This window comes from Lonchura striata, chromosome 22 (genome assembly GCF_050655825.1).
Source record: "Lonchura striata isolate lonStrDom1 chromosome 22, ASM5065582v1, whole genome shotgun sequence".
Classification (NCBI taxonomy): domain Eukaryota; kingdom Metazoa; phylum Chordata; class Aves; order Passeriformes; family Estrildidae; genus Lonchura; species Lonchura striata.
Genome location: NC_140724.1, coordinates 1,304,085 through 1,326,277, shown reverse-complemented (window position 1 = coordinate 1,326,277; position 22,193 = coordinate 1,304,085). Strand labels below are relative to the sequence as shown.

At 50.9% G+C, this 22,193-nt stretch overlaps 1 long non-coding RNA gene across 2 annotated transcripts; it reads right to left on the bottom strand.

Moving 5' to 3' along the window:
* Nucleotides 1-8,376: 8,376 nt before the first annotated feature.
* On the bottom strand, nucleotides 8,377-12,624 carry LOC146765580 (uncharacterized). 2 transcript variants are annotated; one of them, XR_014949833.1, is made up of 2 exons: nucleotides 11,916-12,624; nucleotides 8,377-9,359 (listed from the first exon to the last, which is right to left on the bottom strand). It is a non-coding gene; the product is annotated as an uncharacterized LOC146765580 (long non-coding RNA). The 2 variants fall into 2 exon arrangements; XR_014949832.1 differs by lacking the exon at nucleotides 11,916-12,624 and adding an exon at nucleotides 11,622-11,894.
* Nucleotides 12,625-22,193: the final 9,569 nt, after the last annotated feature.

Here is a 22,193-nt window from a genome sequence, read left to right as displayed (position 1 = left end):
ATCTCTTCCAAGAACAATGGTTTGCTCCGAAGAGGTAATGGTTTGTTAATGGGCCATTGACTGACTCACTGCAGGGCTGGTAACGTAACACCATCCCATTGTGAGATGCTCCACCCAGAGGGGGAAGCCAAGCACTCTTTAATTGTATAAAGTGGTACCTTTTGGGGGACAGAGCAGCTCGCTCTCTTTGCGGGATTCCAAGAGAAGCAGCTCCTTCGGCAGGACTCCCGAGAGAAGCGGCCGGAGCGCGGTGAGGCGGTGGCGGCGGAGCTCAGAGGCGGCCCTGGCGCAGAGGAAGACCGGCCCAACTGCCACCAGATCTTCAGAGAAAACTATACCCTTCTAAAGATCACCACTTCAGCTGCAATTCATCATCCACTGCAAGAGGAGCAGCTATCATTTCAACCGGACTGCTACCAACACCCCAAATCCTCAGGTTGTGGACTTTATCACTAGTTTTGTTTGTACCAATTGCATTTGCCTTTTTAAATTGTTATCTAGTTTTCTCCTAGTAAAGAATTGTTACTCCCATTCCCATATCTTTGCCTGAGAGCCTTTTAATTTAAAAATCCTGGTAATTCGGAGGGAGGGGCTTTACCTTCTCCATTGCACAGGAGGCTTTTGCCCTCCTTCACAGACTCCTATCTTGTCAAACCAAGACAACACCTTAACAAGCCAAGCCTCTGGGAATAATTTGATTTAAGTTTCTAAATCATTTGTTTTTAATGAGACAGACTTCAGAAGCCTATTCAAAGTCAATACACTATACTTTAAAGACATCAACAAAAGATCATTTTTATGTCCTGTTTAGTTTTGGGTTTTTTTTCCTGTTAATACATTGATATGTGCAAACTCCAATGGACATTGAATCCAAGAACCTCCTCATGCAATTCGAATAGTGTCCTGGCTTGTAAGATAAACATGTATTCGATTGCCATCTGTTGGAGGTTGGGCAGTTTTCTTATCTCTTCCAAGAACAACGTCTCCCTCCTGGGGAGATATCTTCTGTTACTGGGCCATTGAATGACTCACTGCATGACTGGGAAAGTTACATCATTCTATTTGAGATGCTCCACCCAGAGGAGAGGAGCCAAGCATTCTTACCTGCATAAAATCAGCACTTTTTGAGACACTGGCAGCCACTTCGATGGATTCCCAGAGGAGCAGCTTCTTCTCTGCTGAATTCCCAGAGGAAGACCAGGCCCATCTACTCCATCATCAGACCTTCAGAGAAAACTACACCCTTCTAGAGATCACCACTTCAGCAGCATTTCATCTGCCACTCCAGGAGGAGCAGCCACCATTTTAACTGGACTACTACCAACACCCTGACTCCTCAGGGTGTCAGGTTTCTGACTCCATTACTAGTTTCATTTGTACTAATTACATTTGTTTTGTTATTATTATTTTTATTTAGTTTTTTCCTAGTAAAGAACTGTTATTCCCATTCCCATATCTTTGCCTGAGAGCCTTTTTTTTAAATTGTGGGTATTCAGAGGGAGGGGGTTTACGTTTTCCATTTCACAGGAGGCTTTTGCCTTCCTTCACAGACTCCTGTCTTTTCAAACCTAGACAAATAGATAAGAAAATCAAGACTCTTTATGGCTGACAGTCAATCAGACTCTGTCCCTACCCCCACCCCACCATTTCACCCATCCAAGCCCTGGCACTCAGAGCAGCCTTGTGCAAATCTGAACTCCCTCCAGCCCAGGCTGCAGCTGCAGGTTTCAGCTCCTTGGCTCCAACTCTCATCTGCTTTCCTTGGAAAAGGAGCTGCCCAAGACACAGAGGGATGTTCATTTATTACCAGCCAACAAAGGCAAGGGAAGCCATGGCTCCATCGAATGCAAAAGTCATTCCTCTGCTGGATATTAAGTCCACTTTGCACAGAAGACAGTCTCAGAGCAATGAAAAACACCTTCTGTGCCCAGCACAGATCCCAAGGTCCCTCCAAACCCTCCCTGCCCCGATTCTGCCCAGATTTGCTCTTTGCACACACAAGTCACAGGCTGAAGGTAGGAGCTCCCTCTATGCTCAGAGGGAGGAAAAGAGGGAAAGTGGATGAAGAGCTCTCCTATGCAGCGCTAAGGTCAAAGTACCCCTGCAGTGGGAAGCACAACTCATCAGGTTTGTGTCCTTTGGGATCAGGGACTGGTGACACTCAGAGGCACAGAAAGGTTTTTTGCCAACAAACACAAGTTGAACATTGGAACAGTTTAATAACCATCACAGCTCTTCCCTCAGCTCTCTGTGATGTCCCAGCAGCATCTGATATCCCCAAGGGATTTCTGTACAGGAAGAGTTTTAGACAAAGACATAAGAAAGGGTAATTCTGTAATGGATATAAACACAATAAGATATAATTAACATTTATTTGAACTTTAGAAAGATAGGCTACTCCCTGGCACTCAAAGCATGACACCAATGAGTGGAGAGGAACTTAGATGACCAGAGAGCATCTGGAGCAGGAAATCTGGGAGCAACAGGAAGGACATAGATCCAGCCGGTCTAGTGAAGAGATGTCCTGAGACATGGCCATTTCAACAGGAGAACTGGAAACACCTGAAGGAAGAAGGAGAGCAAAGAATAAACAGAATATTGGTGACACAAGGAGAAGGCAATATCAGTATTTCTTCTTCTTCTCCCATCAATACACTTCCAGGAAATTCCTATTCCTGGAGGGAAAACTTTGGTGTTTCTTAAAAGTACTCAAGTGACCCAGATAATAAAAATGTCCTTGCATAATATGAAATGGACATGTATTAAAATCTGTGCCCCTTTGCAGGCAGACATCAGCTGTGTGCACATGAACAGGCAGTGCCACTTGTGCCCTGAGGTGCCGAGCTGGGATTGGATCTTTCAGAGAGGAGCTGAGGGAGAGCAGAGCACCTTGCAAGCTGCAGGTCCCTGCCAGCCCCGCAGAGCTCCTGTGCCATTAACATCTGCTCTGCTCCAGTCTGGAGCAGGGCCCAGCAAGGTGCCGGGATCATCAGAGAGCTGAGGTGTGTGCTGGAATTCCATGCCCTCCCCATAGCACAGCAGCCCTGCATTTCCCTGCTCCAGCCTTGGTCTCCAGCACAGACATGGAGGCTCTTTGGGCTCCTGAGTGTTCCTGCAGCCCCCAAGGGCAGCTGAGCTCTGCCTTGGGCACAGGCAGCCCTGGCCAGCGCAGGCCATGCTCAGCAATTCCTTGTCTGTGCCCAGCCTTGCTGCCAGCCCCGGCAGCGGCTGCGTGGCCCCTCTGTGGCCCTGTGCTGGCCCAGCCATGGTGCCACAGCCCCTGTGCAGCCCAGCCCAGGACAGGAGCATTGCGGCTGGGAACGGCCCCTGTGCCGTGGGGCCCTGGGCAGCCTTGGGGCTCTGTGCCCCATGGCCTCCCTGCTGGGCAGCCTCTGCCAGGTCCTGCCGAGCCCGTGGCACCTGTGGGGCTGCACAGACAGCCCTGCCCGGGCTCTGCCGGCCTCTGGGCCAGCAGAGAGGCGGCCAGGGCTGGCCATGGCCGGGAACAGGCCCTGAGCCCCGCAGGAGGATGGAGCTGGGCCACAGCCAGGGCTGCCCAGGGCTGGCACAGAGGCTGGCGCTGACAAATGTCCTGGGCCCCTCCCTGCTCTGTCCATGCCCCAAGGGCACAGAGCAGCCTCCTCTCTGGGGCTCTTGCCTGTTTTCAATGCCTGCCCAGGCGCTGGCCCTGCCCCACAAGGCCTGGGCTGAGTCCTGCCCCTGCCCGCTCAGCCAGGCTGAGATGGACACTGATGGTTTCTGTGCCAGGCTCTCCCAGTCCAGCCCAGCTCCCTGCCAGCTCTGCCAGCTGCCCTGAACTCTGGGCAGCACCAAGGGCCTCTCCCCAGCACAGCCCAGCCGGCTCTGGCCCCACAGCTCTGCTCAGCCCAGGCTGCTCTGGGCACTGCCCCACAGCCTCAGCCCCTGCCAAGGGCACAGCAGCAGCTGCAGCTCAGCCAGGACTCAGCCCCACCATGGGGGAAGGGGCTTGGCCAAGGCCAAAGGAGCTCCCTGGCTGCCCTGCTCCCCTCTGCCTGAGGTGCTGAGAGCTCTGCAGCCCCTCCTGCCATCCCATCTGCCCAGGCCAGCACAAGAGCCCTGGCCCTGGGGCCCTCCAGAGCTGCTCCTGCTCCAGGCCCAGGGCCCATCCCAGAACTGGGGCAGCCACAAAGCTGTGCCCATTTCTGCTCATTGCTGCTCTGATGGGGATGGGTTCTCAGGCACTTGGAGGTTGCTGATGAATTTTCCTACTCCAGAGGCCTATTCTTTCTTGAGCTCTTCAGTTCAGGAATTCGGTGAGAAATGCTCATAAACATTCATTCAAAACATCCGTACAAGAAAAACCCCTGGCAATAATTCAAGTCCTCAACTCTTCTGTGTTATATAGACCGATTTCAGAAGTGTATTCAAAGTGAATATACTATATTGAAAACAATGCGGAGAGAATTGTTCTTTTCCTGTTTAGTTTTCTTTTCCTGTTTATAGATTGATATCAGCAATGTCCAATTGATATTGACGCCCAGCACCTTCTAATGCAGTCTGAACAAAAAAATCAAGACCCTTCATGGCTGACAATCTATAACACTTTGTCCCCACCCCCTCCCCACCAGTTCCCCCATCCACCCCCTGGCACTCAGAGCAGCTGAGCAATGGAGTCACATCCAGGGGTGTCCCAGGGCTCAGGACTGGGGCCAGGTCAGTGAAATCTCTTTATTGCTGATCTGGACGAGGCCATCGAGGGCACCCTCAGTCAGTTCCAGGTGAGCCCAGGCTGGGTGGGAGTGTGGCTGTGCTGGAGAGCAGGAAGATTTGCAGAGGGATCTGGACAGGCTGGAGCCATGGGCCCAGGACAATGGGATGAGGTTCATCAAGGCCAAGGACTGGGTCCTGCCCTGGGCTCACAACCACCCCAAATCCCTGGCTGGAGTGGGAACCACAACTCATCAGGTTTGTGTCCTTTGGGGGTCAGGAATTGGTGAGACTCAGAACTACAGAAAGTTTCTCTTCATGGCCAAGAGACCATAGTTGAACAGGACACAATTTAATAACAATCACGCTCTTCCCTGAGCTATGTGCAACATCCCAGCAGCATCTGATGAGTCCACAAGTGATTTCCATACTAAAATTTATTTCAGAAAACATGGTTCTGTGATAGATATAAACACAATTCAGTTCTTGTATCAGAATGTTCATCCTGATACAATGGGGGCAAAACAAACACTTCCTGATTTGTAAAGGTGTCAGTGGTGGATGGTGAAGGGAGGTCAGGCTGCTTTTGGTGTTGAGGAAATGCTGAAACCAGCCTGACTCATTTCATCTCCTCCTGGCCTGGATGATCTCCCCTCTTTCCCCTTCTACCCATTGGCTTTTGTATCCCACCAGGGCCCCCAGTGAATAGCCTGTCTCTGTGTTCTCCATCCCCTCCTTGCTGGCACTGCCAGGCTGAGATGAGAAGCCCCTCACCCTCTTCTCACAGCCCAAGGGCTCCAGCCCTACCTTGGAGGCCCTTCCCTAACCCTGCTCCAGCTGCCAGACATCTTTCCTGCCCTGGGGAACCCAACCCAGGCCACAGGGACCTGGATAATCCATGTCCTTGATGTCCTGGTCACACAGCCCTGGCCCCTTTTCCCCATGTGTGGCTGTGGAGTGATCCTGTGGAACATCCTTTGGTGGAGGCTGTGGCTCCAGGTGAACCGGGGGGGATACTGGGGGACGGGGACCCCACTGGGCATGAACAGCATTGGACTTGTTGGGAGAAACTGTGAGGAGGAGCTGGGGCAGAGTGACCAGCCCAGTGACCTCACAGAGCCCTCCTGGGATGTCACACAGGCCCTCTGAGATGTCACAGCCTGCTCTGTGATGTCACAGCCTGCTCTGAGATGTCACAGCCCATTCTGTAATGTTCACACATCTGGTCTCTGATGTCACAGCCAGCTCTGTGATGTCATAATCTGTGCTATGATTTCAGATCTCTGTCCTGTGATGTCACAGCCAGCTCTGTGATGTCACAGAGATGGCCTATGATGTCACAGTCTCTCTATGAGCTCACATAACCCACTCTTTGATGTCATAGATCACTCTGTGACCTCATGTTACCAGATGATAAATTTTCTCCCTGAGGTGAGCTAATACCTGGAGCTTGTTCTCCAAAACCCCAAGCCTATGGAAACCACACAATGCCCATTGTGGGACAAGGGGAACTGGAAGTTTACCAGCCTCAGTGTCCTGCCAGCTCAGCCAGGCCCACGGGAACATTGGGGTCCACGACCATCAGGGACCACCAGAGAGACCCCCAGGACAGAAGAGAGCATGGGTAAAGGGGAGGGGAAATATGTTCATGAGTCCGGGGAAATTATTATCAGATGTGTGTTTGGTCTGGGACAATCAATGAATATGTGTACAAAATACAGAAAATGGACAGAAACTTTCCTGTACTCAGCATGCTCCGCTTTGGGAGGAGCTATCCCCTGTGCATCCGGCTGAGTAAAGAATGCTGCTTCTTAATGATGCACTGGTGTTAAAGAGTTTTCTGTTTTACTGAATGTTTGGTAACACTCCCACTCCCAACGAAAGCTCTGTCTCCTGCTGTTTACAAACAGAGAAGGGCTGTGGCAGATGTGGGGGTCGGAGGCTGCCTGGGGAAATGCAGCCTGTCCCAGTGTGGCAAAAGATGAGCTGGTGAGGAAAATGACTGCCCTGACTGCCCATGGAGCTTTTCAAGAACTCAAGGGAAAGAAGAGGTTGCATCAATTTTGGACAGAAGGTCAGGCAACTTAGCAAGTGTTTAAGGATGTTGTTAGGTCATGCAGAAAAAAAAGGAAAGATGTGAAATATAAAGTAGAAATTAATCTGGCCACTTCTGTGATAAAGAATGTATAAAGTTTGTATAAGTAAATTCATAACAAAACATGGGATAAAGAGAACCTTTACTATTCTTTATTAGATGCAGTGGAGAATGGAGTAACTAAAGATAAGGGAAAAGCTGAGCTACTTAACACCTTGTTTGTATAAATTTTCAATATATGGAGAAGTTGTCCTCAGGACAAGAGTTCTCCTGAGCTGGCAGATGGGCACAGGGAGCAGAACAGCCCCCTGTAATTCAGGAGGAAGCAGCTGGTGACCTGCTGAGACGCTCAGATGCTCACAGGTGTATGGGATCAGATGGGATCCATCCTAGGGGGATGAGGGAGCTGGTGGATGAGCTACCCCAGCTTCTCCCCATAATTTACCATCAGTGCTGGCTCACCAGGGAGGTCCCAGAGCACTGGAGGTGCCAGTGTGAGCCCATCCCCAAGAAGGGCTGGAAGGAGGGTCTGGGGAGCTCCAGACCTGTCAGCCTGACCTTGGTGCCTGGCAAGGTTATGGAACAGAGAGCCACCACAGGGCACCCACAGGATGGCTGAGGGGTCAGAGCCAACCAGCTCAGTGGTTTTAAGAGGGGCAGGTCCTGCCTGAGCAACCTGATCTCCTTTCATAACCAGGTGACCCACCTGTGGATGTGTCCATCTGGACTTCAGCAAAGCCTTTGACACTGTCTCTGACAGCATTCCCTGGAAAAGCTGCAGCCCATGGCTTGGGCAGGTTCCCTCCTGGCTGGGAGATGGAAGAGCTGGCTGGAGGCTGGGCCCAGAGAGGGGTGGGGATGGTGCTGCACCTAGCTGGTGTCCAGTCCCTGTTGCTGACCCCAGGGATCTGTGTTGGGCCCAGTCCTGTTTAACATCTTCACTGATGATCTGAGTGAGGGGATTGAGCCCACCATCCCCAAATTTGCAGATGATACCAAGCTGGGAGTGAGTGTTGATCTGCTGTAGGGTAGGAGGGCTCTGCACAGGGCCCTGGACAGGCTGCATCCAGGGACCAAATCCATCAAGGTGAGGTTTAACAAGTCCAAGTGCCGGGTCCTGCACTTTGGCCACAACAACTGCTGCAGCTCTACAGGCTGGGGACAGAGCGACTGGACAGCAGGCAGGAAGAAAGGGACCTGCAGGGACAGATGGACAGCAGGATGGACATGAGCCAGCAGTGGGCCCAGGTGACCCAGAAGGCCAATGGCTCCTGGCCCAGATCAGGAATGGTGTGGCCAGCAGGACCAGAGCTGCACTGATCTGCCCCAGCTCTGCACATAGATATTGATGCTGCAGATCCAGAGAAGGCAACAAAAGGGCATCTCTGCAGAAAACTTTGCTGGGAGATCCTTTAGTTCCTTGAAAGCCACCAAGAGCGCAACCCCTCATTGACACAGTCTGTGGCCACAGGGAAGGTGGAGAGAAACAAAATGAGAAATGTTGTTGGCAGAAGGAATGACATTTGTTTGTGGACAAGATTAAAATGTAAAACAAAGAAAAAGGACCTCCGGAACAAATCCAACAAGAAGTATCAAAGATGACTTTTATTACAAGTGATTTGCAGAAATTGGCCAGCAGTTTAATGTCCCTGAAACCATCTAGTCATCAGTGTCCGCACTGCAGCCTTGAGCTCCTGGTTCCTCAGGCTGTATATGAGGGGGTTCAGGGCTGGAGCCACACTAAGTACAGAACTGACACTGACAGATCCAGGGATGCGGAGGACATGGAGGGAGGCTTCAGGTGAGCAAACATGGCGGTGCTGAGGAACAGGGAGACCATGGCCAGGTGAGGGAGGCAGGTGGAAAAGGCTTTGTGCCGTCCCTGCTCAGAGGGGATCCTCAGCACAGCACTGAAAGAGAGAGCACATAGGAGAAAACAATGAATACAAAACAGCCAAATGCTAAAGTGTTAGAAAACAACAGAAGCCAAAATTTCCTCAGGTAGGATTTGGAGCAGGAGAGTTTGAGGACCAGTGAGATTTCACAGAAGAACTGGCCCAGGGCATTCCCATGGCACAGGGGCAGGGAAAATGTATTGGCTGTGTGCAGCAGAGCATTGAGAAAGGCACTGGCCCAGGCAGCTGCTGCCATGTGGGCACAAGCTCTGCTGCCCAGGAGGGTCCCGTAGTGCAAGGGTTTGCAGATGGACATGTAGCAGTTGTAGCACATGATGGTCAGGAGGGAAAACTGCTGAGACGAAGATCAGAAAGAAAAAGAGCTGTGCAGCACATCCTGTGTAGGAGATGGTGCTGGTGTCCCAGAGGGAATTGTGCAGGGCTTTGGGGACAGTGGTGCAGATGGAGCCCAGGTCGCTGAGGGCCAGGTTGAGCAGGAAGAAGAACATGGGCGTGTGCAGGTGGTGGCCGCAGGCTACGGCGCTGATGATGAGGCCGGTGCCCAGGAGGGCAGCCAGGGAGATGCCCAGGAAGAGGCAGAAGTGCAGGAGCTGCAGCTGCCGCATGTCTGCCAGTGCCAGCAGGAGGAAGTGGCTGATGGAGCTGCTGCACATAGGCACCTGTTCATGGAGAAAGGACAGGGAAAAGTCAGGAGAGGCTGCTTGGAACCAAACCTGGGCCATTACCTGCAGACTGTCCTGCTGGGACTCACTCACCCTTGTTTCTGCTCTGGGAAAACCTTCACCCAAGTCCCTGCCTGCCTGAGCTCCAGCTGTGCTGGCTGAGTGTGCCAGGAGCAGCCAGGTCTGTGCGTGGGAGCTCTTGAGGAGCCATCCCTGCCCCAGTGCCCTGGGTTTATGGCCCTGTGGCAGAGGGACAAGTCTGGATATTCAGGATTTGTCACAGGAACCTCTTCTAATGCAGAAAGGCATGGTACTGTCTGCACTCACACTTCTAAGGGAAACAGTTTGCAGTAGTTGGTTTTAGGAATTGTTTTCCTACCTACACATCATTGCTAGCTCTCTGCGGTCAGAAATCCCCAGCGTTCCTGTGACATTCAGAGTTTGCCACTGAGAGATGTGAGAGGCAAAGGATTCCCTGTGGCTGAGGGCAGGTGAGAGGCTGGATGGGCTTGTTCCCAGCTGCCCCAGGTCTTTGCACCTTTGGCTGCAATCAGAGCACAATCAGACTCCTGGGTCATCCTGGGATAATCCAGACCCTGCCCAGAGCAGAGGGATCCCTGAATGTCTCAGCCTCTCCAAAGGTATCTGGGCAATCCCCTTGTGCCAAGGACACTCATGGCTCCCTTGGCCAACCCAGCAGCATTTCCTCAGCTGTGGCAGCTCTGCACTTCCCCATGGGACATTCAGGGAACTCCCAAGGCTCTGGCACAGATCTGCACCCAGGAGGGCAGCTCAGAGCTGGGAAGGGCACAGCAAGGAGATCCCCGGCTGTGCCCATGATGGGATCTCAGGAAGGGGCTCAGCTCATTTCCCTTTCCCATGGACTACTTTGTCCTCAGCCCCACAGGTCCCAGGGAAGCTTGGACACCCCATTCCCATGGACACCCCTGCCTGGCAGGAATGCCAAGGGCAGTGCCTGATTCAGCTGCTGCAAATATCAGAGCCTCCCTGAGAGCCCCAGATAACAGTGACAATATCAGGGGAGCGCAGAAACAAGGGAAGATGTTGTTGGGCTGTGCCTGAGAGGGCAGGGCAGAGACAGCCGGGCACTCAGGACAGTGTTCCCATGCCCAGCTGTTCCCACCACCTCCCACACACCAACAGTGCCCTCCTGCCCCAGCACTGCTCTGTTCAGCTCCCTCTCCTTCCCTGAGCATCTCCCTGGGCCTGGACATCCCCTCCTGAGAGGTGCCTTGTCCCTGCCAGCACTCACAGAGCCCATCCCACCCTGTGTGCCCTTGGCCCAGCCCTACAGAAACCTGCCTGTGTGCAGGGCCCTGGCTGGGGCAGGCTCTGTGTGCAGCTGGGCAAGGGCAGCTCAGGAGAGCCCTGCTGGGCCCTGCAGAGGTGATGCTGCTGCTGCCCAGGGCTGAGGAGTGGCTGAAGGCCCTTTGGGAAGCTCCCAGCAGAGACACTGACCACCCAAAGTCACAGATCTGGAGTCTCTGTAAATGTTCAAACATTCCTTTGATGATGCTGTGTGTCCCTTTCAACTCAGAATGTTCTGTCATTCTGGGATTACAATTCCTGTTCTGCTTCTTTCCTCCCCCTTTTTTCTATAATCACAAGATAAAAAAAGCCCTTTGCACCAGTCTTAGAACAGTAAAGTAAAAACCAGACCTGTATTGGAAGCTTCCAGGTGTCCCAGTGGGGATGAGGCACACCCAGCTCCTGATTTCAACAATTTATTAAGGTTGATTAATTAGGATATTTAACAGGAACATCCAATAGGAGATTTAGTTGCCCCAGTTACACACCCCTGGCTCAACCCATTGGAGCAGGTCCAAGTGCTTCTTTGGCTTCACTTTTGTTTATGAGTGTTCACATTCCAGTCAAAACCAAAATATACATCCTGTAGGCCCTCCTCCTGATGATATTTAATATTTAAAAATGTATTTTAGCCAGCCTTATTGTTCTAAAATCTAAGAGAAAGGTAAGAAAACCTACTAGAGTTAATTAAGAATTATATTACATAAAAAATAGTAGTTTAATAGACTTAATTAAGAGTTTAATAGACTTAGGTAAGGATTACAGTTTTCTAAGCATATAATAGCAATTTATAGAACTACGAATATATGAAAAATATATGAAAAGCAAATTTTTTTTTGTCACTACCCCAACTTTCCCATCCAGCTCCAAGCAGGAAATGGAAAACACTTCGAGGAAAGCTACTGATATTTACAGCAATCCCAGGCTTACCTTCTTTGGGAGGTGTCGTCCGGAGCTGTGCCCAGGCTGGTCTGGAGCTGGGGGCAGCCCTGCCCCACCCAGCCCCTCTCAGCAGCAGCACCTGCCCTGCTCAGGGTGGCTCCTTCCCCCCACAGCTCCTGGCCAGCGCTGGGAGCAGCTCCAGGGCCGGCTGAGAGCTGTCCCTGGCAGGCAGCAGAGTCCCTGGCCCAGCACAGCGCCCTGGGCTGCAGGACCCTGCTCTGCAGGACAGCCCTGGGCACCCTTGGCTGCTCTGCACAGGAGATGAGCAGAGAATGCACTCACAGGGTCTGTGGGCATTGGGATGTTCCAGCTTTAGGAGATCTCTCCAGGAGCTGCAGCTGCATTGTCCTGCAGCCAGAGGTTCCTGTGCCAAGGGCTGGCAGGGATTCTGCCCCAGGCACTTCTCAGCCCCTTCCCCTTCCCTTCCTCTGTGCTGTACTCGGGCTGGCTGCAGGCAGTGCTCCAGCCCTGCTGGGCTGGGAGAAGAGCTGTTCAGCAAGAGAAATGTGCTTTTGAAGCTCTCCTTGGTTACCAGGATCTGTGCCAGGAGCCCGGCCCAGCTCAGCAGCACAGACACAGCACAAGGTCTTTAATGACCCTCTGGGGCTTTGTGCTCAGGCCCTGAACATCAGGCCCTGAGAGGGAGCTGCAGAAACCTCTCCAGAACTCCAAGTTAGAACCCAACTCCAAAGTTTCTTGGACTTTTAATGGGTCCCACTGAGGGACACGACTGAGAAAGTGTCCCCAGGCCCCAGGCAGAGTAGAGAACTGGAGGCACTGATGACAGGTGGGGACAAAGAGAAGCCAAGTCTTGGTGCCCTAGGGCACAGCAGGGTCTGTGCCACCAAGGGCTGTGAGGAGACACCTTGTCCTGAGGCCCTGGGGCCTCCTGGGACAGCCTCAGCCAGGCTGGGCACTTGTCACCCCCTGGTCCTGCCCTCAGCATCCCCCCCTAGCCCACATCCCAGTGGTCTCAAGGATCTGCTGGAAGGAGTCCCCGGGGAGCCTTGGTCAGGAATGGCCCTGGGGGCTCCTTCATGCTCCCAGGGACTGCAGGTTTTTAAAAGACTTTAGCTTTTGCTTTTTCCTGGCAATCTCTGGGAGGTTTCTGCAATCATGGCCTCCAATATTCTGCTTTAATTCGTCTCTGGAGAGGCTTTGTCAGTAACAACACTCATTGGGGCCCATTAATGCTTCAAGGTACTTCAGTTATTTTAAGGTACTTGGTGTTTCCCTTTTGATCCAGACTCTGTGAGAGGTCTGTGCAATCATGGCCCCAATTATCTGCTTTAATGAGTCCCTTGAGAGCTTTGTACTGACACTCAGTGGGGCTCATTAATACTTTGAGATACTCAAATTTTTTAAGGTACTTTGGATTCTCCTTTCCACACTGAGAGGTTTTTGTGCTATCCTGGCCTCCAGTTCTCTCCTCCAAGGAGTCCATGAGGAGCCTTTGTTGGGGATGGAACTCAGTGGGTCCCATTAATGCTTTGAGACACTTTGGGGTTTTCTTCTGACTTTGACTCCTGGAAAGGTTTGTGCAATCTTCTCTCAGGCCCTGAGGTTCCAAGGCTCAGCTCCAAATGCACCACGGGGCTCATTAGGATCAAGCAAGTCCTGATAAACCATGGATCTGCCCTGATTTCCCTCTGCTCTCGTGCAGTTCATCAGGAAGTTTCTGTTGTGGTTTTAGTTCATAATTTTGAGATTTGTTGGCCAATGCATCAATTAGTGTGGTGGGTTCAGTGTTGGCTAATTACCAGTGCACTCACTGGAATATACTTACTCATTTCCTGGTCTGAGGTAGGATTAGGAGAAAGGCAAAGTGGGATCAAACTTTAAGAATAAAAAGAAAAGTTTACTAACAGTAACTAAAAGCAAGAGTAATAAGGATCAGATCAGAACTTTCAGAACTCTTCTTGTCTCCATAAAACCTGACAATGAAAAGAGACAAATCCTAAACATTTCACTGAGTTTTCCTCCTCTAGAATAGTCTTTCTTCAGTTCACTTAGCAGGAGAAGGTCCTGTTGTTAATGTTATGGAGACTTCTCCACAAGAAAACAGTTATCTCATGGCTTTTCATTTCCATGAATAGCAGATGCCTGGAAAAATCTGCAATTGCAAAGTTCCTCCCATTTTTTCACAGCCTTTCCCACAGCTGTGTTCATGGGCCATGTCAGCTTATGGGGTATTGGTTTAATATGAGCTGTTTAAGAGCAAAGGTTCTCTTAATCTCTTTGTGAAATCATCTTCATCTCTGGGAACAGAGGTCTTCTTCTCTCCCTGAGGGCACAGGGTCTCATCACTCTGCTCTCTTTCAATGTTCAAACTTCTCATGGGATCACAGCTACTGCAACATTTGCTTACTTTAGCATGGAGGCATTTGCTTAAACCAGTCATCTCCCCATCTTTTTCAATGCCATTTAGGGAAAAAGAGAGTCTGATGTATCAATGACATCCTTCTCCACAGCTTTACCAGAGGATTTCAGCCCCAGGATCAAGGCATGTCCTCATCCCTCCCACCTGGGACTCAACTTCCTTTTCAGTGACCTCGGTGTCTTCATGTTGCTCCTCTGTGTGCCTGCCCTGTGTCCTTTTCTCTTACAGGAGGGAGGATGGCAGCACTGTGAAGTGATACATGGAATAAATAAATTGACTCCAAAACTTAATGTAGTTATGAAGTGGGTATGTATGCCAGCGCCCGGCACAAGTGAGATAGCTCTCCAAAGTCTTGTGCCCCGAGCTGGAGTTGTCCCACAATTTTATTCACAAAGATGTTCTATATGCAATACATTATACAACTTTTCTATGCATATTCAACTCCTGGCTCCGCCTGTCTTCGCCTCTCATGCTAAATAGGTCCACGCCCTTCTGGGCATGCGTGGTTTTTTGTGGTGGTCTTTACAGGGGTCGCTGGTGTTCTTCTGAAGCTGAAACCATAGTCTTCTTCTGCATTGAACTTTTGAACTCTTCTCCTCTGCGCATGCGCTTTTGGCTTTCTGCTCTGTTATCTGGGTAAGTTTATCATCCTCGACAGGGGAGCCTCCTTGTCTGAATTCTTTGCATTCCTGGTCTTCTTTGGTATTTGTCTTTTTGCAAAAAGCTTTAAAGAATTTTTTTTTTCTTTATGTCTTTTGCGCTATGGCAGAGGTTTTTTAAAATTCAACACATGATTGTACAAATATGATACATTCATTTTGATACATTCATTTTTGATACATTAATTTTGTTAGCTCAATTGATCTTTGGAAAATCTCTTATTTCAACTGGCAGAGTCAATATCTCCCGGGGCTGCAGATGGTTCCGTGAGCCCGGCCGGGCTCGGTGCTTGCGGCCGGAGCTGTTTTCCCATGGAGGTTTCTGCAGCGGCTGCGCTGGGGCTGTGTCAGGCTGGGCCGCGCTGGGGCAGGGCCAGGATCTCAGCAGCCAGGCCAGAGCCCAGCAGCAGCAGGGCCAGGGCCAATGGTTTATCCTGCCCTGCCCACTGGCTGCGGGCGAAGCCCAAGGGCGGCAGAGCCTTGGCCGAGCCAGCCCGGCCCAGGGCTGCTCCTGGGGCCCGGCGGATCCTGGCCGGGCCCGGGCTGGCGGCGGGGCAGGGCTCGGCAGGGCCAGATGTCAGCACCCGCAGCCACGGCCCGGCCTCGGCCCCGCGGCCTCCCCTGCCCTGCCCGGCAGCCGATGGCGCCTGGCGGCTCCCTGGGAAGGGGCCCGGCCCCACGGCAGGAGCCGCCCAGCCCCACGGCCGAGACGGGGCTGGGCCGGCCTCGGCACCTCTGTGGGGCCAGAAGGGAGAGAGACCCAGCCAGGCTTTCTCATCTGTAACTTGTGTCTGCACAGAGGCGTCTGCAACTTCCTTAGTGCTTTAACAGATTGTCAGCTCTCAAAGCTAATTACCTGTTATGAATAAATTTAGTTTTATATTGGAAATGTTAATTAAAATGCTATTAACTGTTCAAACCCCGTTAAAATCCCCTTATGTGCACCCTTGTCATGTTTCCCCCTTGCCCCGCTTGCCCTTCACTTTGTGACCGCCGCGTTTTTACCGCCGCTGCTCCCAAAAATGGCGGCCGCGCCGACTCCGGCAATATGCAAATTGCGAACCGAGCGCAACATCCCGAAAAGAGCCCCAAGGACAACGAGCCACACCAAATTCGGGGCTGCGGACCGGATAGGACAATCGGTAAGAGGTCCCCGGACATCGGCAGACCCGCGGAATAGCCGCCGACATGCCGCCCTAACGGAACAGTGCGACTGCGGAAACAGGACCCCAGACAACGAGCCGAAAAATGCCTTTTTGGGCACGCCGGCGAGGACGGAAGCCCCGGTTCTGCTGCCTAGCAGACCCGATCTTCTCCTCCTCAGCGTCGCCAAGTGGGAGCAGCGAAGGTGTGTGCGACCCCTCGGGCCCCCAACCCAGAGCTGGTCACTCAATAAAGGCCTTAAAAAGGAGCAGGTCTCCTGGCCAATTTATTTCATTACTGACTGTCAGACATAGAGGAAACTGCTAGCAGCTTCTCTCAGGACATCACTTCCGTGATGCAAAACCACCACAGCAGCACAGAGCTCCTTTGTCCATATGTGGTGGCCATGTGCCCGTGAAGCGATACGCGGAATAAATAAATTGACTCCACAACTCAATGTAGTTATGAAGTGGGTATGTATGCCAGCGCCCGGCACAAGTGAGATAGCTCTCCAAAATCTTGTGCCCCGAGCTGGAGTTTGTCCCACAATTTTATTCACAAAGGTGTTCCATATGCAATACATTATACAACTTTTCTATGCATATTCAACCCCTGGCTCCGCCTGTCTTCGCCTCTCATGCTAAATAGGTCCACGCCCTTCTGGGCATGCGTGGTTTTTTGTGGTGGTCTTTACAGGGGTCGCTGGTGTTCTTCTGAAGCTGAAACCATAGTCTTCTTCTGCATTGAACTTTTGAACTCTTCTCCTCTGCGCATGCGCTTTTGGCTTTCTGCTCTGTTATCTGGGTAAGTTTATCATCCTCGACAGGGGAGCCTCCTTGTCTGAATTCTTTGCATTCCTGGTCTTCTTTGGTATTTGTCTTTTTACAAGAAGCTTTAAAGAATTTTTTTTCTTTATGTCTTTTGCGCTATGGCAGAGGTTTCTTAAAATTCAACACATGATTGTACAAATATGATACATTCATTTTGATACATTCATTTTTGATACATTAATTTTGTTAGCTCAATTGATCTTTGGAAAATCTCTTATTTCACCCGAGGCCTCAGAAACCCTCCTTGGGAGATCTCTGAGTCCTCTCCAAGGTGTTTTCAAATGAAAACATTCAGCTCATATACTAAGAAAATCACCAGAGGACATGGCCAGCCTGACCTGTCTGTCCTGGCTACTTTTGTCTGGGAGCAATCCTTGGATATATGGAATTTGGGAGGACAAATTCTAATTTTGGCCATTGTCCCTGGACATGAAGGATGGTTCTTTTCCACAGGAAGGAAGGAACAGAGCCCCAGTGTTTCCTGGAGGGATGAGACGTGACCACCAGAGGCCATATTCTGTATCAGGTTTTTTTGGGGGAGATACCCTTACATATAGGAAATTTTTTAGGGAGACTGTCAGTTTTGGCAATGGGCATCAGAAAAGATGGGCAGTTCTTTTCCATAGCAAGGAAAGCACACAGCTCCATTGCTCCAGGAGCTGATGAGAGGCAGCCTTTGACATTCCAACATCAGCCAGACCTGTCAGGTGGCCCCTGGGAGGCCAAGCCATCCGGACCTGTTCCATGTTCCCCCAGTTCCATGGGGCCCCACAGTGTCCCAATGGTCCTTTGCTTCCAGAAGGCCCTGAGATGCCAAAATGCCCCCTTGGTGTCACAATGGCCCCTTGGTGACACAAGGCCCTGAAGGGTCAGAATGGTCTCCATGGTTCCATCAGGCTCCACAGAGTCATAATGGTCTTTGGGCCCATGAAGCCCCGTGGTGTCACCATGGCCCCTTGGTTCCATGGGTTCCAGTGGTGCCACAATGATCCCCTTGGTTCCATGAGGTGCCCACAGTGTCACAGTGATCTCCATGCAAAGGAAAGAACCAAACCCCAGTGTGGCAGGGGCAGCCACCAGAGGCCAAGGCCAGCAGAGTTGATGGTACTGGCAGATTTTGCCTAGGAGTAACCCTTAGATATTCAGAATTTTAGAGGAGGAATCCCAATTTCAGACATGGACACCTGGAGGAGAAGGATTTTTTTTTTTGCACAGGAAGGAAAGTACAGAGCCCAAGTGTTTCAAATACAGAAGAAAGAGTTGGCTTCTGGCAGGCTCAGCCAAACAGACCTGTTCTTCCTGGTAGCTTTTGTCATGGAGGAATCCTTGGATATATGGAATTTGGGAGGAGGAATCTCAATTTTGACCATGGTCACCTTGAGAAGAAGGACAATTCTTTTCATCAGAGGGAAAGCACCAAGCACCAGTGTTTCAAAAGCATATGAGAGGCAGCCTCTAAGAGGCCAAGGGCACCCAGACCTGTTTGTCCTGGCAGCTTTCACTTGGGAGCAATTCTTGGATGTACCGAGTTTTGGAGGAGGAATCCCAATTTCAGCCATGGCCCATGGAGCAGAAGGAGAGTTCTCTCCCATAGGAAGGAAAGCCAAAGGGCCAGTGAGAAGCAGCCCCCGACATGCCAAGGTGGTCAGGTGGTCCCCAGGAGGCCCAGCCAGCCAGACCTGGTCCATGTTCCCTTGGTTTGGTGGTGATGCCTTGAGAGGCTGCCTAGAACAGAGCTAGACAGTGTTAAAGGAATAAAGCAGGTATTTATTAAAAGGCCTTCAAGGGATACATCTTGGACAGTACAAAAGCCTGGCCCTGGCTCCATCCTAGATGGAGACCAGGTCACGAGTTTTCACTGGGGAAAACAGGGAGATTCGGTCTGGCAGGATGTGTAAAACAATCTCCTGTAATATCTACTTGTTCTCACACAGAGCACTTGGCTGCAGGGACACATTCCCATCGTTCCTGCCCAGGTTTCAGGATTCAAACACTGCTGTCCTTCCCAGGACCTGTTCCTTCAGCTGCCTCGGGAGGGCCTTTTGGCCTCTGGACCCACACTCTGGCTCCACTATTAGCACTGCTGGATCCAAACCCTTTATCTTCACCAACACCAGTGATTTCAGGTGGATCTCCTTTTTTCCCCAATTGTTTTAAACCTTGGCAAAATCAATAATTGTGCTACCCTGCCATGGGTTTGAACAATCCAATCTTGTTCACTATTGTTTAACCGAATTCCTTCAATTTCTCCTTGATAGTCTGCATCAGTTCCTCCTCCCATGACATGAGTACTTTGCAAGGCCAAGCTCCAATGAGCAGTTACCAAACCAAAGTGTCCTGGAGGAATCTGGATTCCTGTTCCTGTATTGTTAACTCTCATTTGCTTCTGATTTATCCTAACTAATTCCAGTGGATGAAGGTCCAGCCCTGCAGCCTCTGGGCTGGCCCTGCCAGGGCCATCACACCCAGAACAATTTTCCAGGCAGTCCCAGTCTCACTGTCCATGGCTGTATTTGCACATTGGGAGCAGCCGTGCACAGCCAGGGGGTTTCCATTTCCCCAGGGCCATTGTTAAGGGCATGGAGCACATCTGGGAGATGGGCTTTTCATGGGGACAGGTTTGCATCTCCTCATTTATTCAACTGCTCTTTTAACAACCCCTTCACTCATTCAACCAATCCTGCAGCTTGTGGATTGTCTGGTACATGAAAAACTCAGCAGTCTTAATCACTTTATTTCTCATGTAATAGAAAAACATTCTGCATCACAGTATCAGCAAACCCTATAAAAATAGCCAATTTTATCCCTTCCTCCTTTATTCATTGAATGCAATCTTACAGAGTTTACCACTGACATTTGAGTCATGGCCGGTCCTTTTCTGTAGGGTCTTCAGTGTCACAGCGAGAAGACAAAGATGACAAATTGGTATTGTCAGCATTATTTCACATGATCAATTTTAATTACATCTAAAAATATATATGATAGTTTTATATTTTTATATAACTGCTATTATTATTAATAATAATTATATTATATTTCACTTGCAGAAATGAACCTGAGTTCATAATTTAAACCTTCCTCTCTCCCTCCATGTGGGAGCATTCCAAAACCAATTCTTCCTTCTGTTGGTGCTATTTCAAATGTGCTGTTAACAAAATTCACCCTCATCTTCCCAAACCCACAAGTTCTTTTCCTTCCTCCATATGCAATTTTTGGATGCATTTTAAGCCATCCAGGGGTTTAGCCTCTTTTAACCAACTGCCCCACTGCTCACAAGGTACTCTGACCTCAGCCCACTCCAGAGCCAGGTAACTCCAGGGAAGGGCTTCCCATCTGGGAATTTCTGATGGGACTGATTCCTCACATTTACATTTAAAAAGTGCCATTTTGTTGTGATCTGGCCAGACTGTGCCAGTTTTGTTGAACCAGTGGGCAGGGTCAGCACCAAAGACACAGACACCAGCTGAAGGAATCAGTGCCATTGACTGTAGCTCAAAGCAGCAAAGAATCACAGCAGGAGCAGCTCAGCAATGCACCCAACCATCACCATCAAAGATTGCAGCAGTGGTTAAGAAATGTCTAACACCAGTTACCCTCATGTTTTGCCATCCCCCAGTGTGGGAACTCAAAATGTCTCTCAGGCATTTTTAGAGGTTCCAGGCCTTGGTCAGAAGCATTCTAGACCCTGGCAGACAGCTGAAAAACAGCTGTGATTTTGAGTTTGAGCCATGGAATGAATTGCCAACTTTGGAGGTGGAACAAGCAGTCACAAAAGGTTAGATAGTATAGTAAAAGTAGTTACAAAGTAGAGGGGAAATTTTTTTAGTATTGTACAGGGGGGTTTTAACACATGTACAGGGGGGTTTTCACTTTGTACATGGGGGTCAGAAGTTCTAAGATGGAGGAAAGTGGGCTGATCCTGTTCTTCCTCCTTCTTTTTCCTTACCTCCATGTTCTTGGTGATGTTGGCACTCACAGATTGGTTTAGAGTAGAAAAACACTTGGCAACGTAGGTAGTAGGCATTGGGGAATAATTGTAAACATGTAATACGTAATATATCATATAAAAGATAGCAGCAGCCCTGGGCGGGGGGGAGAGACGAAGAAGACAGCAGATAGAGAGGATGTCAGTGTGTGTGTGTGCCTCTACCCAGGCCGCTGATCAAATAGCCGCAGTCCAAGAACATAATCTGTTAGATAACTAGCAATAAACTGCCTTGAGACTGAACAGCTAAAGCCTGTGGAGTTTTTCTTTGGAAGCACGGGTTGGAGGAGGAATTTCACCACCACATGAGACCCCAGAGCAAGGCCGGGGTTCTCACACCCCATATCCACACAGCGGCTGGAGAAGCTGTCACAGCCAAGGGCTGCAGAGCCACTCCTGGACACTGGGAATTCCTGCAGGTGCCTCCAGCCACAGGTGAGGCTCCAGCCTCGCTGGGAGAGGGCCCAGCTCTGATACTGCTGAATGAACAAACTGACAGCACTTCTGGTGCGGGAACATCTGGACCACCAGACCCCCACAAAACCCCTCCATGGCCCCCCAGACCCCTCACCAAAACCTCTGCGAACTCACCCCAGACCTCCAAAGACCTCCCCAAGACCCCTCCCCCAGGACCCCTCAAAGCCCTCCCAAAACCCAGCCCAGGACCCCTCCAGGACCCCCAGACCCCTCCCAAAACTCCCCCCGGACCCCTCCTCAAAGGCCCCGATCCCCCAGGACCCCTCCCCAGCCCCCCAGCCCCTGTGCGGACCCCCCTCCCCAGTGGCGCCGCCCCAGCCGCTCCCGCAGCTCCGGCCTCTCCCAGCGCCTCCCCCGCTCTGGCAGCGCCGCCTGCAGGACCCGCCCGACCCTGCTCCCGGCTCCCTCTGATTGGCTGCAGCACCGCGGGGAGGCGGGCACTGCTGAGGAGAGCCCCGTGGTGATTGGTTGGTTCGGCACGGGGCGCACCTCTATTGGCTGGGGAGCCCGCGCGCGCGGCGGAGGTGGGAAACTGTGAGGGGAGCGGGGCTGAGGAGGAGCTGAGGGGGGGCCGGGGAGAGCTGGGGGGGTTTGGGGCAGGTCTGGGGAGAAATTGGGGATTCTGGGGGGAATTGATGGTGTTATGTATAGTAAATATAATTCGCGCCATTCCTTGTATGAAATATGTAATATTGGATGCTTGTTAAATCATGCCCGTTGTATTAGTTCCTCCCCCCCTCCTCCCCCTTTTTGTAGGTAAGACTTGAGTGTATACTGGAAACTGATTTACAAGTAAACAGATGTGGCTCGCTCGGCCGGGAGATGGGCCATTGTCTGCTGATCGTCTGTGCTGATCGTCCAAGATGGATATCATGGAAATACTCAGACAGATCCATGTGAATGAAGCCTTCCCGTAAACACCCAACATTGAATTTTTCTACTCATCACCAAAAAGAAATCCTTATTAACATATGGACTCCAAATAGAAGAAAGGACTGATTGCTAAAACCTTGGCCTCAGGCAGAATTTTCCCTATAAAAACCGCATGTGCCAGGATGGAGGTGTGTGGGCATAGGAGAAAACCTC